Source organism: Hevea brasiliensis, chromosome 15 (assembly GCF_030052815.1).
Source record: "Hevea brasiliensis isolate MT/VB/25A 57/8 chromosome 15, ASM3005281v1, whole genome shotgun sequence".
In the NCBI taxonomy this organism is placed as follows: domain Eukaryota; kingdom Viridiplantae; phylum Streptophyta; class Magnoliopsida; order Malpighiales; family Euphorbiaceae; genus Hevea; species Hevea brasiliensis.
In genome coordinates this window covers 3698041-3709452 of record NC_079507.1, presented here as the reverse complement: position 1 = coordinate 3709452, position 11412 = coordinate 3698041, and the positions used below count along the sequence as shown (strand labels likewise).

Below are 11412 nucleotides of genomic sequence, written 5' to 3'. Positions count from 1 at the left end.
TGAGTGAGATCCTCCTTCACCTACAAGAGTTATATGTTGAGCACAGCAGGAATGCTAGGTATGAGATATTTAGACAGCTGTTTCGCATGAGGATGTCTGAGGGACAGAATGTTGGGGATCATGTCCACAAGATGATTCGGTTGATTGAGCAGCTGGAACATCTTGACTTTAACATGGATTTCCAATTGCAAACTGATTTGATCCTTCAGTCCCTTCCTGAGTCTTTGGGGAATTTTGTGACAAAATTCCATATGACTAAACAGGAATACACCTTAGCTGGTTTACTCAACATGATGGTTATTGCCCAAAAGAATATGCTCGGCAATAAGGAAAAGAGGTAGCTTTGATTGCATCTTCCTCTGCTGGAAAGTCCAACAAGAAGAAGGGCAATAAGAAAAAGAAACCTCAGATTCTTGGTCCTTTCAAGAAAATAGCTAAACAGAAAGGGAAGACTAAAGCTAATAGAGGCAAAGAAAAGTGTTTCCACTGCCAGCAGGATGGGCACTAGAAAAAGAACTACCAAGAGTATCTTGCTTCTCTAAAGGACAAGAAGGATACACCTTTGGAAAGTATGTCTATATCTTGTTATTTAGATTCTGATGATACTCATAGTTCATCTACAGCTTGGGTTTTAGATACTGGTGCCAATTCTCACATTTCTTATGATATGCAGGAACTAGCAAATAGTAGCAGCTTGCGTTCTCAAGATGTTAGACTTTTAATTGGCGATGGCTCAACTGTTGAAGCTTTAGCCATAGGATCTAAATCTTTTTACATGTCTGGACATGTTTTGTGTTTGAATAATATCTTATATGTACCTGATGCTTTTACGAACATCATTTTGGTATCTAGTTTGACTAGAGATGGTTATGAATTTCAATTCATAGATGATGTTTGCAATATTTATTTTGAAAATAAATATATTGGTTCGGGTTATATGAATGATGGTCTTTATTATTTGGATAATAATGACAAACACAAATTGAATGCAAGTGATCTAAATGAATGCAATGCCATGGTGAAAATCAACTCAAGTTCAAAATATATTTGGCACTTAAGGTTAGGTCATGTTGTAGAAGATAGGATTACAAAACTAGAGAAAATGGGGATTCTATCCTCATTGGGTTTTGAACCTACTCCAACCTGTGAATCCTGCCTTCAGGGCAAAATGACTAGATCACCCTTTGTTGGACAAGGGCTAAGAGCTGAAAATATTTTGGAGCTAATACATAGTGATGTATATGGTCCATTTAAAGAAATGGCTAGAGGCGGTTTTCATTATTTTATTACCTTTACTGATGATAAATCAATGTTTGGGTATTTGTATTTGATGAAATACAAATATGAATCCTTTGAAAAGTTCAAAGAATTTAAATCTGAAGTAGAAAATCAAATAGGAAAAAGTATTAAAGCTATTCGATCAGATCATGGAGGTGAATAATTGAGTACTGAATTTGATGAATACTTGAGAAAGCATAGCATTGTTTCCCAGCTGACTCCTCCAGGAACACCACAGCTGAATGGTGTATCTGAAAGGAGAAATCGTACTCTGTTGGATATGGTACGTAGTATGATGAGCTATATTTATATGCCAATATCTTTTTAGGGATTTGCATTAGAATCAGCTTTGTATATTCTGAATAGGATTCCATCAAAATCAGTATCTTCCACACCTTATGAGATATGGCATGGAAGAAAACCAAGTCTTATGCATTTTAAGATTTGGGGTTGTCCAACTTATATCAAAAAGCTGAACATTGATAAATTGGAAACCAGGTTAGAAAAGGGTCAATTTGTTGGATATCCAAAAGATAGTTTTGGATATTATTTTTATTTGCCTACATCACAAAAGGTTGTGGTAAGTAGAGATGCCACATTTCTTGAACAATAGTTTGTTCAAGAAGGAGGCAAAGGAAGGCAAATAGAGTTAGAATTGGAGAATTCTGATGAACCAACAGATCAGATGGATATGGATCCATCTAGTCAACCTACACCTGTTAATGAAACATCTACAGCTATTCCTCATAGATCAACCAGGGTATCTCACCCACCAGTGAGATATGGTTTCCTTCATGAAGAAGAACAAGAGTTGTCTACTCATAAAGAAGTAGATCATGGAGATGATCCACTTACCTATGAAGAAGCTATATCAGATACAGACTCTTCAAAATGGATTGATGCTATGAAATCCAAAATTGATTCCATATATAAGAATCAAGTTTGGAATCTTGTTGACCCACCTGAAGGTATTGTACCTATAGGAAACAAATGGGTTTTCAAGAAGAAAATTGGTTCTGATGGAAAGGTAGAGACCTTTAAAGCAAGGCTAGTAGTGAAAGGCTTTTGCCTAAGGCAAGGAATCAGCTATGAGGAGACTTTCTAGCCTGTTACCATGCTTAAATCAATTAGGATTCTATTCGCAATAGCTACATGCTATGATTATGAGATTTGGCAAATGGATGTCAAAACAGCTTTTCTCAATGGATACATTGAAGAAAACATTTTCATGGAACAACCTAGGGGTTTTGAATCCCAAGATGGTTCTAAGGTATACAAGCTAAAGCGATCCATTTATGGGTTGAAACAAGCTTCGAGGAGCTGGAACATCCGTTTTGATGAAGCCATTGAGTCATTTGGTTTTATCAAAAATGAGAACGAGCCATGTGTATATATAAGAAGGTTAGTGATAGTGCTATCACTTTCCTTGTCTTATATGTGGATGATATTTTGTTGATGGGTAATGACACAGGTATGTTGATAACTGTAAAGGTATGGTTATCAAATACATTCTCCATGAAAGACTTAGGGGAGGCAACCTATATTCTTGGGATTCGCATCTATAGAGATAGAGCAAAAAGAATAATTGGTTTATCCCAGAGTCTATACTTTGAAAAAGTGTTAAAGAGGTTTAACATATTTGATTCCAAGAGAGGATTGTTACCAGTGAGACATGGTATCCACCTTTCTAAAGAGATATCTCCAAAGAGACCTAAATAAAGAGATAAAATGGCTAGGATTCCATATGCTTTGGCTATTGGAAGTTTGATGTATGCAATGTTGTGTACTAGGCCGGATATTGCATATATTGTTAGTTTAACTAGCAGGTATCAATCCAATCCAGGTTTGGAACATTGGATAGCTGTCAAGAATATCCTTAAGTACTTGAGAAGAACTAAGAATTTATTCTTGATTTATGGAGGTGTGACTTGTAATTGGATGGTTATACTGATTCTAATTTCCAATTAGATATCGATGATAGAAAGTCTACCTCTAGGTTTGTGTTTATTTGTAATGGAAGTGCAGTTAGTTGGAAGAGTTCCAAACAGAGTACGACTGCTGATTCCACTACAGAGTCCGAGTATATTGCTGCATAAGATGCTGCAAAAGAAGTTGTTTGGATATAAGGAACCCTGGTCTCACTAGAAATCTAAACACATAGAAAGGCGCTAAGACATTATCAGAGAGATAGTTGGGCAAGGCGATATAGCCATGCAGAAAATAGTATCAGCTGAAAAATCTAGCTGATCCATTCACTAAGCCTTTGTCACAAGCTCAGTTAGACCGACATCTTGAGAAGATGGGTCTAAGGTATTATAATGAATGGCTCTAGTGTTAGTGGGAGATTGTTAGTAGTATGCCCTAGAGCATATCATTTAGTATGTATCTTGTACATGTTTTATTAATAAAAGGCATTTTCACTTTTCCGTTTACATAATATATTTATGTGTAATAGAAAAGGCCCATTGATATTTTATTAGAAATTTTATTCTTAAGTTGTTAAGAATATGAGTGACAGTATTTCTAGCACGAAGTATCATAAATTGGTTCACAATCGAGGATATTTCAAAATAAGGACATGACTTATCTAGAAAGATTGTAATCATGTTTGTTCCTAAGTTATTTACATGAGATGTAAATAAGATGGAATGGTGAGTCTCATGCCATATAACAAACATGATAGCCACTTATGCATAATAAGTTGGCCGAACAAGTGACATTTATGATAAGCACATGGAGTTTACTCTTGTCAATGCATTGTCATAAATCATATCAGTGCATATAATCTTTAGACCTGAGATAGCATAGTTATCTTGTATATAGGTGGTTTGAGTTTGATACTGCTTTTATACTTGTACTGTGTATGGGTATATGGGCATGTGTTGGCTCCTACTAGTTATCTATGGAGGTAGGTGTTGATCAAGATGGAATCGGTTACCCTAAGTAAATAGGGATAAAATCCTTTGTTTATTTAATTGTTCTTGATGTTTCAAGTTCCTGGCCAAGACAGATAGATTTGATCATAAAAGAGTTTTTGATGAGAAAATCTTTTTAATCAAGAACTGGAATTAAAAGAGAACATAATATTCATAGCAAATGGAGTTTGACATAAACCATGACTCCAGCTCAAATTGGGATTTTGTAACAGAAAGATTCTAGTGCTTGATTAAATATGATTATAGGTTCATTTAAGGTAAACCTTATTACTGATTGGGTGGCTATGGCACGCTATGCTAGGTGTTAACCATACTGTATGAGGTGCATAAAATGATTTAGAGAAATCATTTATGGTAAGAAAGAGTTCTGATGATATTAAGAGTTGATATCATATCTCATTGCCAATTAGTGATGAGCCTAGTGAGTAACACACATACATAAGTAATCACCAAGTTAAATATGATTTAATTAATTAATTAAATAGTTTAATTGATTAATTAAATATGTTTGGTTTGTAATTAGATTGCAAAGTCCCTAGCATGGCTTGAAACCAAATCTAGGTTATTGGATGTATAGTATAAGTTGAATTTATATTTAAAGTATTTAAATATAAATTTAATTATGAGAAATTAATTAATAGAGATTAATTAATTAATTTATATTTGATATAAATTGATTAGAAGAAGAGAAATAATTATTTTGGGTTGAGAACTCAAAATAAAGACACAGGAGTATTTTGGTCATTTCACAGGGTGACATGTGGCACCATGAGATGTGACACATGGCACTACACATAAGCTTACCAAATGTCTTTTAATCATGTAAGATGATCAAAGTCAAGATTAAATCTAAGTTTGACACTTGGCACAATGTGATTGGGTCAATTAAACTAAGAGCCAATCAGAAGGTGACATGTGGCAAGGGTTTCAAGTGGTGACCTAGCTATATAATGTGTTGTTATGAAAGAGTAAAATAATGAGCTGCTATTGTTTCATTTGTGCCGCCACCCTTGGAGTACTCTTCCTCTCTTCTTCTTCATCTCTCATCAATTCAAAGAGAATAGCTAACATTCTCTTGAATTAAAAATACTAGAAATCGTTTCTAGTGTCCTGTATGCATCTATAACATCTCTAAAGGCAAAACCTGATTTTCTAATTAATTGGAAAGGCTTGAGAAGCTGTTTAAGGGGCTGCCATTGGTGATCTATGTGTGGACAAGCTAGAGGGACAACATCTGGTGTCCTAGGCGCATCCCAAAGGTACCAAACATAACTGTAGTGCATCAAAAGGTTAGTGCACTTGTTCTTGATCTAATCTAGGGTTCCAATGAATTAATCTATTAATTCTAAAATCTTAAATGAAAAATGTAGATCCAAAAACATATTAAAAGTGTTTTAATATGCTATTTAACATTGAAATCAAATAGATAAAAATGAATCTTGCACGATGCATGAGACCCTAGAAGAAAAATTTTTTAATTCAATGATCTAAACTTATGTCTTTCATGCTTCCGCTCCTTCATGGACAAACTAGAGGGACGACACTTGGGGTCCTAGGAGCTTCCTAAAGGTGTCAATTGCATCCATAGTGCATTAAAGAGGTTAGTGCCCAAATTCCTCTGTCAAACTAAGGTTTGATTGAATTAATTTGTTAATTCATAATCTTTAATGGCAAATGTAGATCCTAATACATATTAAAAGTGTTTTAATATGCAATTGAGTATTGAAATTAATTAGGCACATAAGAGATGTGGCATGATGGATAAAACCCTAGAAAAAAAATTTTTGAAATTCAATGCTCCAATGCACCAATTTCCATGCTTTCGCTCCTTTAAGTGATCCTTAGTGAAAAAGCTAGAGTGCATATCAAGATCAAATGGTCTTTGATACCTAAAAAAGGTAGCAACTGCCATCTTGTTTGTCCTATGAACAATTTCTCATACTCCCAAATAGAGACTGTGGGATGAAGGTGAAAGGCCATTTCAACCCAATTCTCCTTGCAATCATTGTTGAGAACTGATAATCACTTAGTATGGATCATCAAAATAGAGCAAATGAAGAATTGCTGGGTTTGATATGAAACTTCTAATATTTAATTTCTCTCCTAGTTCCTTCTCTTTGATTTTTCGAATCTTCCTTCTTCACCTTAAGTAGTGGTCTCCCCTCTATCACTTCACTAATGCTATAAGAATAACCAAATCTCACTCCTTTCATTTTTTCATTAGCCCTCACTCTCTCTCTCTCACATAATCTTCTTTATTAAGTAAAATGCCTCCCCAAATCTCATAGTATCCGCATATATTTGAGCCAAATCTCATCATATCTATACATATCTTTAAGAGATATCACAAAAACAGGGATGCAAAATGAAAGAACCCTCTGAATCTGGCGTAAGCTTGAAAGAGCAACAAAGCATATGGCCAAAGAATGCAGCAAGAGAAGCAAAACATAAGCTAACAAATGGCGTCTTTTTGGAAAGGAGCATGGGCAAAAGCATCAAGCAAACACAGGCAAAAATGTTAAGTAGTAAGCACAGATGAGATAAAGGAATTTCTATAGAGAAACACAGAAAACCCAAGTCCTATAAAAACAATAATCACATGCAAGAAAGGACAAAGTTGAAATTGAAGCATATCAAAATCAATTCCAATTCCAATGTTCATTCAAAACTCAATTTTGTTATATTTATATATAATTTCAGTCTGACATCATGAACCTGAGCACATAATGCACTATTTTTTTAAGCACTCGATGCATTTAATTAAGAACTTCTCTTTAATATGATCTTATGAAAAATGTGCATAATGAGACCTTATATCATAAGAGGTTGAGAATTTAGGTAATTTCGCAGTTATATTAGCAGCTTGGGTAGCAGAATGGGTGGTAAAATTCCCTGAACACTTGCCAATCTTCAAAGTATGAGAGACTTGTAAGGAAAAAGGGAAAATCCTATATTTGATTTGCTTGTTCGTCATGTAATTGAAGATTACATTACTATGAATTGGGCTGTAAATTTTCAGGAAGGCAAGAAACAATCCTTTCTCAGGCAATATACCTGAATCCGTAGGGAATTAGACAAAGCTAACATCATTGTATACTATTTAAATAACTTATGATTTCCATGTTCAAATCATGTAGGTTTTGATTAAGCAAGATCAATTTTTTTTTTTTAAGAATTAAAGCTTAAAGCTTGAGAAAAAAAAAAGTGTAATTGCATATAATATTTAGCAACATTTTATTTCAAAATATTCATTTTTCAAAAATGAGTTAAATGGTCTAAACTTTTACAATTTAGTATCTAAATTTTGGCTTTGAGCAATATGTTACTTATTAAATGAAATAAATTTCAATCCTCAAAAAATTTAATTTACTTAAAATGTTAGGGACTAACATATAATGAAAGAATTAAAAAACTATTTATCAAAGACTATTTAAATCACATTTATATTTTGGTTGAAAAAGAGTACAAATAGAGAATAAATAAGAATAGTACTTCAGATTTTTTCTACTTTTATATATTAATAACAATAACATAAAATAATTATTTTATTAAACTTTGAGTTATTTTTGTTAAACAAAAGGCTTATTAGTTAAAAAAAATAAATTCTATATGTTTTTATAATTTTGTCATTTCCTTTTACTTTTAATAATTTTATCTTCATTTAAAATTTTTTAATTGGTGATTTTGATAGATGTGTTAAATGAGTCAAGTTGAGTCCCACGAGTTTAAATTTGAGTATTTTGATTTTGATTTTTTTGAATTTTGGATCATTCACAATTTATCTTTTTGGGGTAGTTAAGTCCAGTCAGTTACAAATCAATTCAGGTTACTCATTGGATCATTTCACATAAAAATTATAAATTAAATTTAGGTCATTTTGTGAAAAAACAAACTCCAGGGGAATTCTTTCGAAGGTCCCATACCATCCAGCTTTTCTAACTTGATATTTGTGGAATCCTTGTGAGTACCAACTTTTAGAAGCTCTCTCTCAAACTCATACCATTACACACTCCATTAGTTACATAAATAGAAGTTATTATTATTATTACCATAATAACATTCTTTTATTATAATTACCATAATAAACTTGAGGCGGTAGCTCTCTGGATACGAGTCTTGTACTAAGCTCATATTGTATTATTACCATAATAAGATTCTTTTATATAATTACTATTTTTCCCCCCACAGGAATCTAAGGAATGCATTGATAAGTGACACTATCCCATCTGGCATTGGACAATATACAAGATTAAAAAGGTTGTAAGTTATAGTCATAAAGAACCTCAAATTGCAAAGTTGATATTGAAATTTAGTTATATATCTTAAGATTTATTTGATGAATTTTCATTTCAAATGAAATACAAGCAATTCAAATATCTTATAATTTCAAATCGTAGTCTCATTTCATTTGTTTGACTTTTTTTTGTCTAAATGCTTGCAAGGATCTAAGTTTCAACAACCTAACAGACTCAATTCCAAGTTCCTTGTTCAATATGAGTTCTCTCAACTTCTTGTAAATACTGTGTCCCATTTTCATCTCTAATGCTCTTGTATACACTTGGCTTTATTTATTTTTTTTTTTACCATTAATTGCATTAATTAATGCTCAGATTTCTTGTAAACAATATCCTATCTGAAAGACTTCCTAGTCGAAAAAGTACTACTCTTTAGACTACGCAAGTCCTCATACGAAGGAATTTTTTTTTTTTAAATTTTTTGACACTAAGTGTTTGTTATAAATAAACTGCTTAATCTATTCAAACTTGCAGGTGAGCACTTAATGATAGTTTTTATATTTTTAACGCACTTTTATCAAGTCCACATATATGTATATATATATTAAGCGAAAAAAACCTGAAAAGGCAAAACATCGAACCCAAGTCTAGTAACCATGACCAATAAGGAAACAAAGCAGCAAAGGTGAATAAAACAGAAAAACAAAGCAAGAACTTAAAAAAAAAAAAAAAAAGAGATTCTCAACCAAAAACATGTAACTCTTGAACAGCCTCGCATGACAAAGATATGAAGCAAACCCAAAAACTAGCAGAGAAACAAAGTCAGCAGTAAGGAGGAACAATAACATAAAGGGGGGTTGCTGACAGCACACCTACCCAAAGGGCAACAGATTCACAATAGCCAAGCTACAAAGTCCCTACTGCAATGAATGCCTTGTTTTGCCAGTGTGTCAACTACAAAGTTAGATTCATGCAGAGAATAAAAAAATGAAACAGAGGGCAACATATCTATTTTGCCGCAAATGGAATTAGAAATAGAACTAAAATGCCAAGGAACAAGACTTGCATTTTTCACCCACGAAACTGTAATTTTTGAGTCGGATTTAACAAAAATTCCCAAAGAAGAGGCCCAAACATCCACCTTCTGAGACAAAATTGACAGAGCTTTCTCAATTGTTAAGAATTCAGTGGCATTTGATTCTCTATTGCCAGCTGGGCAAGAAAACATGAAAAGAAAGTCGCCCGATGAGTTACGTAGAGCACCTCCCACCGCATATGGCCCAAACTTTCCAACTGAAGACCCATCTATATTCCATTTCAAAAAAATAATGGGCAGGTGGGGACCAAAATACTTTTGCCCCTGACTTAGAATGATTATTCCAAAGTTTAATGGATGAAGGTGAAATAATAAATCCTAACCCGTACACGGGAAACCCCAGTCTAAAGCCTTCAACCGAACAGAAACATGGTAAAGAATAGAGGTGAAAACATCAAGCACAATGGAATCTTTATCTTCAAACACCTTCTCATTCCTAGCAATCTAAACTGACCATAAAACTGCAAAAAAGAGAATGGTCCATACCTTTGATTAATTTACCCAAAACCATTGATCTCTATTATAACAAAAGAGAGGAAACTGATTTAGGAAGGCAAAAACTTAAGCCCCACCATTGCAAAAACAAACTCCAAACTGACCTGCAAATCTGCATGAGAGAAAAAGATGAGAAGGAGTTTCGGCCTCATCATTACACCTTGAACAGAGATTTTGTGAAGGAGGGATTATACCGAATTAACACAACCAATCTTTGGAACAGACCTTCTCATTGCAAGCCAACCATGCCAAGATTTCCACTTTCGGTGCAGCTAGACCTAGCCAAACATTTGGAAAGCTAACTGACAAATCACTTGAGGAGCTAAGAAGGCAATTGTACCTTAATTTCACTGAGAAGACACCATTTGTCACAGGTTGCCAAATCAGCTTATCCTCTCTTGTAGAGCACGGCTACACATGACTGATAAGATTAAGAAGTTGAGCCAATAGTTGAAGCTCCTAGTCAAAATAAATTTTTGTGCCATTCAGAGTTCCAGTTCCAATTACCACCTCTCGATAAGCCCATATCATTGACAGCTGCTCCTTGATTCAAAGAGAGATTAAATAAACTACTAAAGGGGAATTTAAGACGTGGGACCCATTTATTAGGCACAACCATTCCCAATACTGAACCGAACCTGGTCAAGAGCATAGACGTTAGAAGCAGTAGGCTTAACTAAGTTTTGAATATTTCTCCATTGCAGTGGGATAGCATTACCGGTATCCAAAGGAATACCACATTCGGACTGAAAATTGTATCTTGACTGTAGAATTTGAACCCATAGAAAGTTATGAAGTGTGTGAAATGCCACAACCACTCGAACAATAAAGCTTGGTTATGAAGCAATATATCTTTGATGCCAAGCCTTCCATTAACTTTTGGTTGAAGCAGTGTATTCCAATTTACAAGATGGAGTTTATGTGAAGTCACATCCCCATACCATAAAAAAGGTTGCATAAGCTTCTCATTCTTCGGGCAACCTTCGTAGGGATTTTAAAGATGGAAGGATAACAGATGAGCATACTGGATAGGCATTATTTAATCAAAGTAAGCCTTCCAACCATAGGGAGCACTTTGCCTTTCCAAAAAGAAAGCTTTTCCTCTATCTTGTGAACAATAGGCAGCCAAGTGTGTTACTTTCTTACATAACTCTCTTTAATTGTTTAAAATAGATGCTCTGCTAATTTGTCAAAGAACCAGACAATTTGAGCTTAAACCTACATGTGAGCCCAATGATAGATTTAATAATTCATTACACACCTACTCACCCTTGCTAATAAATTTTTCTACGCAGAGATTTATTGCACAATTAGTGAAACCCACTGCGCTTCACGCGGATATTGGAACTGATATTTATTTATTTTTTATTGA

At 34.0% G+C, this 11412-nt stretch overlaps 1 long non-coding RNA gene across 1 annotated transcript; it reads right to left on the bottom strand.

Annotated features, from left to right (window-relative positions):
* Positions 1-9237: 9237 nt before the first annotated feature.
* On the bottom strand, positions 9238-11172 carry LOC110663262 (uncharacterized). The gene is made up of 3 exons (XR_002496497.2): positions 10759-11172; positions 10235-10678; positions 9238-10152 (listed from the first exon to the last, which is right to left on the bottom strand). It is a non-coding gene; the product is annotated as an uncharacterized LOC110663262 (long non-coding RNA).
* Between the last annotated feature and the right edge of the window lie 240 nt (positions 11173-11412).